The sequence below is a fragment of the Dama dama genome, chromosome 22 (assembly GCF_033118175.1).
Source record: "Dama dama isolate Ldn47 chromosome 22, ASM3311817v1, whole genome shotgun sequence".
In the NCBI taxonomy this organism is placed as follows: Eukaryota; Metazoa; Chordata; class Mammalia; order Artiodactyla; family Cervidae; genus Dama; species Dama dama.
The window spans coordinates 41,010,954-41,022,591 of record NC_083702.1 but is presented as its reverse complement, the minus strand read 5'-3'; the positions used below and the strand labels follow the sequence as shown (position 1 = coordinate 41,022,591).

The 11,638-nt window shown below is 39.2% G+C and overlaps 1 pseudogene; it reads right to left on the bottom strand.

Annotated features, from left to right (window-relative positions):
* Nucleotides 1–249: 249 nt before the first annotated feature.
* LOC133043319 (integrin beta-1-binding protein 1-like) lies at nucleotides 250–853 on the bottom strand (annotated as a pseudogene).
* Nucleotides 854–11,638: the final 10,785 nt, after the last annotated feature.

The following is an 11,638-nucleotide window of genomic DNA, read 5'->3' as shown; positions in this document are numbered from 1 at the left end:
TCTGTCTGCCATTTTAGTTCCATGGCTTTCTATTTTGTTTTTCTCAGTTTCCTCTTCTTTTTCACTGCTAAATAAGACACAATAGAAAAACAAATGATTGATATTTTGTACATTGCATTTTCTTCAGAAAATCTAGAGCAAAGGATCACTTATATTTCCATAATAGTTCAACACCACAGATTGAAAACAGAATTAGTGAGAAAACAGCTGAGCTTGCACTTGAAGTCAACTTCCCGTTGACTGCAAAATTCAAGGTTTCTCAGATGTCAATACAGTGTTCAAAGTAGTGGATAAAACTTTACAGATTGCTTGTGCTTGTTCCAGGCTATTGCACTAGTAAACCCGCTGGCTGTATTCTTCATTGTTCGCATCTGTAGTCTTCAAAGCCAATAAGCTTTTTCCTGCACCCAGATCATCATCATAACGTACCATTTGGATGGTTAAATACAGATCATACCCATGTAAAACACCATACTGATCTGATGTGGATACGTCTATACCAAACTTGGTAACCTACATAGTAAATTCTTCCTCCAAAGGGATGAAAGGCAATTTTTTATCTTTCTGAGTGACATCTGTATAATTTATCAGTTCTAGTGGCTCTTCAAGACTTTTCCCTTCAGAGTGTTTCAGTTTCTCAATTGCATCAATGTATATTTTTCATAAATCCTGCACAGGTATCTGAATTATTGTTGCTTTGTCCTGAGGTCTTGGTGGAATTAGTGTCAAGGTTTGCCACCTTGCTGGACCATGAAAGCCCCCCAAGGCTGGAATCTACAGACTTGCCCTTAGTACTGATTTTTCTGCTCTGGGAATTGCTACTATTGTGTTGCTTCTTGTCTTTCTGAAACATCTTACAACATAGCTGATCCAGAGGCTCTCGCTGCAGAATCCAACATTATTTTATCATCTTCAAAGATTTCACAGACAGTGGTCTGCACAGATAGTTTCCTTTCATTCCAGCATGGTCATTACTCGTCAGAAAAACAAGGTACCTTGCCACTGCCTGCACTCAGGGTCATAGACCCACCGCCTGGGCAGCCTGAGCCGCTGTTGCAACTCCTGTTCTACTCAGTTTCCTCTTTTAATAGGCTTTGTGTCTCTGCTCTAGACTTGTAGTTAACATGAGGTTTCTATAAAAGGTCTCAAATAGCCCTTTTTCTGTCAATAACATGTTCTCTTTACTTGGCTATGTGAGTTCTGTCCTTTTCCTCTTACCTTTTTATATTTTTGTTGTAGCAAGTTGTCTCATTTTATGTTATAAGTTTGCCACCAAATTGAAGTAGCTATAGTCCTGGGTCTGGAAGATCCCCTGGAGAAGGAAATGGCTACCCACTCCAGTATTCTTGCCTGGAGAATTCCATGAACAGAGGAGCAGGTTGGGTTACAGTTCATGGGGTCGGAAAAGAGTCAGATGTGACTTAGCGACCAAACGACAGTAAAATAGTTATTTTTACTGCTCCCCCCCTACCCTTAACCTTTATGTTATAATTGTTTAACAACCTATACTGATATAGAGTTGTAATTTTCTGATTCTGAAATTATATTTATCACCTTATTCAAAGTTTTGTGTACTTTTGCTTTCAGGTGGTTGGTGGCTAGGATTGCAAGCACGGCCTCCACTTTTCCCCTAGTTCTGCCTCTACCATGTGTTCCAATGTACACCCTCTTGAGGTACTGATATGTAGAGCTCTGGTGTCTTGGTGTGTTGGTCAGAGGAACCTTGGTTGAGTTATGGATGTTTTACTGATTGTAAATTGAAGGGGAGAGACAAAAGGAGGGTATCATGCCACTATAATGCTGATGTCACTCCAAGACTTTATTTTTTAGTAGACTTAAGATCACAACAAAATTGAGGAAGGAACCCCATGTAACCCCTACCCCACACATGCATAGGTTCTCCCATTACCAATATCCCCACCAGAGTGGTACATTTGTTACAACTGATGAATCTGTAGTGATCCAAAATCCACATTTTACCTTAGAGTTCACTCTTAGTGTTGTATATTCTATGGATTTGGACAAAGAAATAATGACATGTACCTATTATTATAGTATCATATATAGAATTTTCATTGTCTTTTCCAGAATATCTTAGTTGGAATTGTACAGTATGGAGGTAGGTTTTTCAGGTTGGCTTCTTATTCACTAAGTAATATGCTTTTAAGATTCCCCCATGGCTTTTCATGGCTTGGTAGCTCGTTATTTGTTCTTTTTTGCATTGAATCATATCCCATTGTCTAGATGTACCATTCTTTATCTATTCACCTACTGAAGACAACGTTTTTGCTTGTAAGTTTTCACATGAATAAAGCTGTTATAAGGCTTCCCTGGTGGATCAGATGGTAAAGAATCTGCCTGCAATGCGGGAGACCCAGGTTCAATACCTGGGTCGGGAAGATCCCCTGGAGAAGGGAATGGCAACCCACACCAGTATTCTTGCCTGGAGAATTCCATGGACAGAGAAGCCTGGTGGGGTACAATCCATGGGGTTGCAAAGAGTCTGTTATAAACATCTGTGTGCAAGTTTTCAACTCCTTTGGCTAAATACCAAGCAACATGATTGCTGGATTATATGGTAAAAGAGTTTATTTCTGTAAGAAACCACAAACTCTTTTCCAAAGTGGGTGAAATGCATTGCATTCTGACCAGCAATGTATGAGACCTCCGGTTGCTCCAAAGCCTCTCTAGCATTTGGTTTTGTATTTTGAATTTTGTCCCCTTTAATAGATGTATTGCTGTTATTCAGTCGCTCAGTCATGTCAGACTATTGTGACCCCATGGACAGCAGCATTCCAGGCTTCCCTGTCCTTCACTATCTCCCAGAGTTTGCTCACTCACGTCCATTGAATCGGTGATGCCATCCAACCATCTCATCCTCTGTCAGTTGACAAATTTAATTTTCTTGAGCTCTAAAATCACTGTTGATGATGACTACAGCCATGAAATTAAAAGACGGTTGCTCCTTAGAAGGAAAGCTATGACAAACCTAGACAGCATATTAAAAAGCAGAGACATCACTTTGCCAACAAAGGTCCATATAATCAAACCTATGGTTTTTCCAGGAGTCATGCGTGGATGTGAAAGATGGACCATAAAGAACACTGACGCCAAAGAATTGATGTTTTTAAACTGTGGTGTTAGAGAAGACTCTTGAGAGTACCTTGGACTACAAGGAGATCAAACCAGTCAATCTTAAAGGAAATCAATGCTGAATATTCGTTGGAAGGACTGATGCTGAAGCTGAAGCTCCAATGCTCTGGCCACCTCATGTGAAGAGCTAACTCATTGGGAAAGACCCTGATGCTGGGAAAGATTGAGGGCAGGAGGAGATATGAACTCATTGGATGGCATAACTCAATGGACATGAGTTTGAGCAAACTCTGGGAGACACTGTAGGACAGGGAAGCCTGGTGTTTTGCAGTCCATGGGGTTGTGAAGATTCGGACACGACTGAGCGACTGAGAAACAACTGGTCTCTCTACTCTGCTTCACCGATCTACTATTTATTCTTTAATATCACACTATTTTGATTATTGTGACTTTATAGTAAATCTTCAAGTCAGGGAATGTCAGTTTTTCAACTCCATTCTCCTTCAGTATTGCATTGAGTATTCTGGGTCTTTTGCCTGTCTTTTTTAGAATCAGTTTGTTGATATTCACAAATAACTTGTTTTGATTATGATTGGGAGGACTTTGAATTTATAGATCAATTTTAAAAAACAAAAAATAAAAAGAACTGAGTTGTGGTAACTCTCCCCAAGCCAAACAACTTGATATTTTACTCAGGCCATACAGTCATGAGTAAGTAAGTGATTTGATATCTTAAAAATAGAGTTTGGAAAATATATTAGGTTGGTGCAGTAACTGTGGCTTTGTATTGTTAAAATTGCCATTTGATATTGGAATACACTCTTAAATAATGTGGTTATGTTGTATATCACTTTAATATGCATTTCCTGCTTTATATTTTTAATGACTTATTACTTGCTGCTTATTTTATATTTATTTTAGACTATGGAGATGATGTTCAACAAAAAGCAAATTAGAGTGATTTTTTTTATTCGAGGTCAAAATGGATTGTAAAGCATTGAAGACAACTTGCAACATCAACACAACTGGCCCAGAAACTGCTAAAGAACATACAGTCCAGTGGTGGTTCTAGAAGTTTTGCAAAGGAGACGAGAGCCTTGAGGATGAGCAGGGTAGTGGCCGGCCATCAGAAGTTGACAACAATCAATTGAGAAAAATCAATGAAGTTGATTCTCTTACAACTACATAAGAAGTTGCCTAAGAACTGAATGTTGACTATTCTACAGTCAACAATTTGAAGTAAATTGGAAAGGTGAAAAAGCTTGATATGTTGCTGCCTTATGAGTTGACCACAAACCCAAATATTGTTGTTTTGAAGTATCATCTTCTCTTATTCTATGCAACAACAACAAATGATTTCGGATTGTGATGTGTGATGAAAAGTGAACTTTATATATGAACCAGCAATGACCAGCTCAATGATTGGACAGAGAAGCAGCTCCAAAGCACTTCCCCAAGTCAAATTTGCCCTAAAAAAAGGCAGTGGTCATTGTTTGGTGGTCTGCTGCCCATCTGTTCCATTACAGCTTTCTGAATCCCAGTGAAATCATTATATTTGAGAATTACGCCCAGCAAATTGATGAGACGCACTGGAAACTGCAATGCCTGCAGCCAGCTTTGGTGAACAGAAAGGGCCCAATTCTTATACATGACAAAGTCCAACCACATGTCACACAACCAATGCTTCAAAAGTTGAGTGAATCGGTCTACAAAGTTTTGCTTCATCTGCCATATTCACCTGACCTCACACAACTACCACTTCTTAAGCATCTTGACAACTTTTTTGCAGGGAAAACACTTCTACAACCAGCAGGATGCTTTCCAAGAGTTTGTTGAATCCCAAGCACAGATTTTTACACTACAGGAATAAATAAAGTTAATTCTCATTGCCAAAAATGTGTTGAATGTAATGGTTTCTATTTTGACTAATAAAGAAGAGCTTGAGCCTACTTATAATTATTTAAAATTCATGGCCCAATATTGGAATTATCTTTTCCTAACCCAACAGTATCACAAGGTAGGAACCACATTTTGGATATGTTCAGTTCAGTCGCTCAGTTGTGTCCAACTCTTTGTAACCCCATGAACCACAGCACGCCAGGCCTCCCTGTCCATCACCAACTCCAGGAGTCTACACAAACTCATGTCCATTGAGTCAGTGATGCCATCCAACCATCTTATCCTCTGTCGTCCCCTTCTCCTCCTGCCCTCAATCTTTCCCAGCATCAGGGTCTTTTCCAATGAGTCAGCTCTTTGCATCAGGTGGCCAAAGTATTGGAGTTTCAGCTTCAACATCAGTCCTTCCAATTAATATTCAGGCCTGATTTCCTTTAGGATTGACTGGTTTGATCTCTTCACAGTCCAAGGGACTCTAAACAGTCTTCTCCAACACCACAGTTTAAAAGCATCAATTCTTCAGTGCTCAACTTTCTTTATGGTCCAACTCTCACATCTGTACATGACTACTGGAAAAACCATAGCCCTGACTAAATGGACCTTTGTTGACGAAGTAATGTCTCTTCTTTTTAATATGCTGTCAAGGTTGGTCATAACTTTCCTTCCAAGGAGTAAGCGTCTTTTTATTTCATGGCTGCAATTGCCATCTGCAGTGATTTTGGAGTCCAAAAAAATAAAGTCAGCCAGTGTTTACACTGTTTCCCCATCCATTTGCCATGAAGTGACAGGACTGGATGCCATGTTCTTAGTTTTCTGAATGTTGAGTTTTAAGCCAACTTTTTCACTCTCCTCTTTCACTTTCATCAAGAGGCTTTTTAGTTCTTTACTTTCTGCCTTAAGGGTGATGTCATCTGCATATCTGAGGTTATTGATATTTTTCCCGGCAATCTTGATTCCAGCTTGTGTTTCCTCCAGCCCAGCGTTTCTCATGATGTACTCTGCATATAAATTAAATAAGCAGGGTGGCAATAAACAGCCTTGACATGCTCCTTTCCCAATTTGGAACTAGCCTGTTGTTCCATGTCCAGTTCTAACTGTTGCTTCATGACCTGAATATAGGTTTCTCAAGAGGCAGGTCAGATGGTCTGGTATTCCCATCTCTTTCAGAATTTTCCAGTTTATTGTGATCCACACAGTCAAGGCCTTGGCAGTCAATAAAGCAGAAATAGATGTTTTTCTGGAACTCTCTTGCTTTTTCGATGATCCAGCAGATGTTGGCAATGTGATCTCTGGTTCCTCTGCCTTTTCTAAAACCAACTTGAACATCTGGAATTTCACGGTTCACGTATTGTTGAAGCCTGGCTTGGAAAATTTTGAACATTACTTTACTAGCATGTGAGATGAATGCAATTGTGTGGTAGTATGAGCATTCTTTGGCATTGCCTTTCTTTGGGATTGGAATGAAAATGGACCTTTCCCAGTCCTGTGGCCACTGCTGAGTTTTCCAAATTTGCTGGCATATTGAGTACAGCACAGTCACAGCATCATCTTTCAGGATTTGAAATAGCTCAACTGGAATTCCATCATCTCCACTAGCTTTGTTCGTAATGATACTGCCTAAGGCCCACTTGACTTCACATTCCAGGATGTCTGGCTCTAGGTGAGTGATCACACCATCGTGATTATCTGGGTCATGAAGATCTTTTTTGTACAATTCTTCTGTGTATTCTTGCCACCTCTTCGTAATTTCTTCTGCTTCTGTTAGGTCCATACCATTTCTGTCCTTTATTGAGTCCATCTTTGCCTGAAATGTTCCCTTGGTATCTCCAATTTTCTTGAAGAGATCTCTAGTCTTTCCCATTCTCTTGTTTTCCTCTATTTCTTTGCACTGATCACTGAGGAAGGCTTTCTTATCTCTCCTTGCTATTCTTTGGAACTCTGCATTCAAATGGGAATAGCTTTCCTTTCCTCCTTTGCTTTTTGCTTCTCTTCATTTCACAGCTATTTGTACAGTCTCCTCAGACGGCCATATTGCTTTTTTCCATTTCTTTTTCTTGGGGATGATCTTGATCCCTGTCTCCTGTAAAATGTCATGAACCTCCGTCCATAGTTCATCAGGCACTCTGTCTATCAGTTCTAGTCCCTTAAATCTATTTCTCACTTCCACTGTATAATCATAGCAATCAGAGCATGCCATTCCAGTGACCAATGAAATGCAACATAACTAAAATATAGCAGTTTCCTGATCACTGGATTTCCACAATTGCCTGGAATCTCAAGCAAATCACCAACTTGGAGTTACAGAGGGAGAAGAGAATAAAAGATTGGAAGGAAGCAACTAAAGGACTTAAAACAGGAAAGGCTAAATTTCCTTTCCTGCCCTTCTCTTTAAATTCAGGTTAAGAGTTTAGGTTTCTGGCTACCTTTAAAAAAAAAAAATCCATTTATCTCATAGATAAATCTATCCTAATTAGACAAAGCAAATGGTAGGACAAATTATAAAGGTCCTATATTAAACCTCAGACATTCTATTAAAATTTATCCTAAAATACCATCCAAGAAAATAATGCTATCGGGGAATATGGTGCCCTGGGTCCAAGTTCATAGCTCCACTCCTCTCTAAAATCTATACTGGGTTGACTCAACACTAAGAAGTGTGGGTTTACTTGTTTAAGACTGTTGCCTTACAGCCTGTCCTCCAGGAAAGGAGTTGGCCACTGCAAGTTCAGTTCAGTCGCTCAGTTGTGTCCGACTCTTTGCAACCCCATGGAATGTAGCACGCCAGGCCTCCCTGTCCATCACCAACTCCTGAAGTTCTCAAACTCATGTCCATTGTGTCCGTGATGCCATCCAACCATATCATCCTCTGTCATCCCCTTCTCCACTGGCCTTTAATCTTTCCCAGAATGAGGGTCTTTTCTAATGAGTCAGTTCTTTGCATCAGGTGGCCAAAGTATTGGAGTTTCAGCTTCAGCATCAGTCCTTCCAATGAATATTCAGGTCTGGTTTCCTTTAGGATTGACTGGTTTGATCTCCTCACAGTCCAAGGGACATTAAAGAGTCTTCTCCAACACCACAGCTCAAAGGCATCAATTCTTTGGCGCTAGGCTTTCTTTATAGTCCAACTCTCACATCCATACACGAATACTGGAAAAACCATAGCTTTGACTAGATGGATCTTTGTTGGCAAAGTAATGTCTCTGATTTTTAATATGCTATCTAGGTTGGTTGGTCATAACTTTCTTTTCAAGGAGCGTGTCTTTACTTCATGGCTGCAATCACCATCTGCAGTGATTTTGGAACCCCCCAAAATAAAGTCTGTCACTGTTTCCACTCTTTCCCCATCTATTTGTCATGAAGTGATGGGACCAAATGCCATGATCTTAGTTTTCTGAATGTTCTGTTTTAAGCCAACTTTTTCACTCTCCTCTTCACTTTGATCAAGAGGCTCTTTAGTTCTTCACTTTCTGCCATGAGGGTGGTGTCATCTGCATATCTGAGGTTATTGGTATTTTTCCCGCAATCTTGATTCCAGCTTGTGCTTCCTCCAGCCCAGCATTTCTCATGATGTACTCTGCATATAAGTTAAATAAGCAGGGTGACAATATACAGCCTTGGTGTTGTTCCATGTCTAGTTCTAACAGTTGTTTCCTGACCTGCATAGATTTCTCAAGAGGCAGGTCAGGTGGTGTGGTATTTCTAACTGAATTTTTCAGTTTGTTGTGATCCACACAAAGACTTTGGCATAGTCAATAAAGCAGATGTTTTTCTGGAACTCTCTTGCTTTTTCGATGTCTAACAGATGTTGGCAATTTGATCTCTGGTTCCTCTGCCTTTTCTAAATCCAGCTTGAACATCCAGAAGTTCACAGTTCATGTACTGTTGAAGCCTGGCTTGGAGAATTTTGAACATTACTTTACTAGCCTGTGAGATGAGTGCAATTCTGCAGTAGTTTGAGCATTCTTTGGCATTGCCTTTCTTTGGGATTGGAATTAACACTGATCTTTTCCAGTCCTGTGGCCACTGCCAAGTTTTCCAAATTTGCTGGCATATTGAGTGCAGCACTTTCACAGCATCATCTTTCAGGATTTAAAATATCTCAAATGCAAAACCTCCATTAAAGCTGGCCACTTGCTTAAGACAATCAACCCCTGACTCAACCACTAAGAAGTGTGGGTTTTCTTGTTTAAGACTGTGGCCTTACAGCTTGTCCTCCAGGAAAAGAAGTTGGTCACTGCAAAACCTCCATTAAAGCTGGCCACTTGCTCAAGACAATCAATCCCCAGTCCCAAGATATCTGGTCCCACACAGGCAAGGTGATGTCTCCACTCACTCAGTAGCACCCACTCTGGCACAACCCAGAAACAAGATTCCTCCCTTTTCTCCCTTACCCTGTCTACCTCCTATCAAGTCTTATTGGGTCTCCCTCCAGAACGTCACCATTCAGATAGATATTTTTACTCTGTATTTCTCCTCTAAAATTAGTCTTTATTTATTACAGTTTACTTTCTGCACTCAATTCTTTAGGTGGGTATTTATTGATTTATCTTTCACTTTTGCACCCTACTTTCTACTATTTTTTAATTCCGTTCTTCCTGAAGGACCTCTTCTTCATCCTTTCTTTCCCTGGGGGCTTTTCTTTGTATTATGCATAAAGTAATATTCTATACACAATCGCCCTGAACCTCACAACACTTAAAAGATTCAATTTCTTTTTACTAAGTCAGTGCAGTCTTCATTCTCTGCTGAAATTCAATGTTATTAATTATTCATTGGTACTTGTCAATGTGGTACTGGAGAAAACTCCTGAGAGTCCCTTGGACAGCAAGATCAAGCCAGTCAATTCTAAACAAAATAGTGACAGGAGCCAATTGAACATTAAAAAAAAAATATTTACTTATTTGCCAGGCCTTAGTTGAAGCTTGCAGGATTTTTAGCTGAGGCATGTGAAATTAGTTGCAGTGTGTGGGATCTAGTTCCCTGACCAGAGATTGAACCCAGAACCCCTATTTTGGGAGCAAGGAGCCTTAGCCACAGAACCACCAGGGAAGTCCCTCAACACTGTTAAGTACACATGTGCAACTCTAAATATCTTACCTGATTTGAGAAAAGTATTTGCAAGTTATTTGATAGAGGCGAGACCAAACTTATCCATCTAATTGTGCTTGTTCCAGAATCACTAGTTTAACCAGAGTTTTTTTTTTTTTTTTTTTTACAATCTTAAAAACTTAGGAAACTCAATAGACTTTTTTCAAAATTTAACCTGAGAAACTGAAACACATTTTTAAAGCATTTTTCATTTAAAAGTAACCCCATTACACGGTTAAATAAATTTTGGAACTTCCCTGGAAGTCCAGAGATTAGGACTCCACGCTCCCTCGGTTGGGGAACTAAGATCCACATGCTGAGTGGCACAGCCAAAAGAAAAAAAGTTATGATAAATAATTATCTAAACAAATTTGAGAAAAGCATTGTTTTACATTTTTGCAAATCTAACTTTGTATAGCAGACAACTGAATTCTCTAATTTACTTGCACCTTCTGTTGCTGAGATATATTGTCTTGATGTCAACAAAATCCAATCTCAAATACACAGTTTTTTATATAGTGTGTTCACAGCCTTTTCAGATAATCATGCATCATTCCTGATACTGTATCAAAAGTTGACAAGCAACTGTTCCATAAAGACTTAGTGGCAATGAATTTAGCTTTACTTCTAGCTGGCAAGAAGCTGATACCACAAAGAAATTTTCACACTGTTTTATTAAAATCCATTGGTCTACCTGGCATTATGACTGGATCTCTTATCTCTTTGCGTTGGTCATCAGAAATATTGGTCCACTAAGCTATATAGATGTTCCAAATACTGGCACTTTGGTGTACAATATCAAAAATAATTATGTTCATTAATATTCTCATTGAGTTGATTATGGGTCCAGGTAGTGGGGTGCTATCAATTGCATGGTCTTGGATTAAAAATTCCCCAAAACCCCAATTTTTCTTTGAAGGCTTAAATTTTATCACTGGCAACAAATACTTTTATTCACCTTGAATTATCAGGATGATGTAGTTTGAGACAAACATGTCAAATGACTTCAAGTAAAAATGATGTTCCATGGGACTACTTCTTCTCAATGACCATAACATCACCATTGATTTTCTACTTCTCTTGCTTTACATCATTCTGGAATGCATATAGTTCATTGTATGTGCTTGCTATTTCATCACCTAGGATATTTAAAAGATGTATATTCAGGGGTTGAGACTTAACAACTTGCACGACTTTATCAGACATTCTTAAGGGAGACTTTTTTTTTTTTGAGATCCCAGCAGTAAAGAGCACAACGACCAATGACCACTATTAGTCTGGAACTATTGCATTGCCTCAACTGATGCCATTTTACAACTTTGCTTTTCTAACTGAAACTTCTATTGACATTTAAACCATCAAATACTCAGGATGAGCACTGTGACTTTTCCTATGGAAGCATGCTGCTTAATATTTTGATAAGCCCCATCTTTACTCTTCAGAAAGTAGTTTTAAAACTTGTGAAAAATGAGTTGCCACCTCAAAGATGTTTATTAAAGTGCGTATTTCTGTAGTGCTAAGAATACTGACACTAGCAAAACTGAAACTATACCTCCATTAA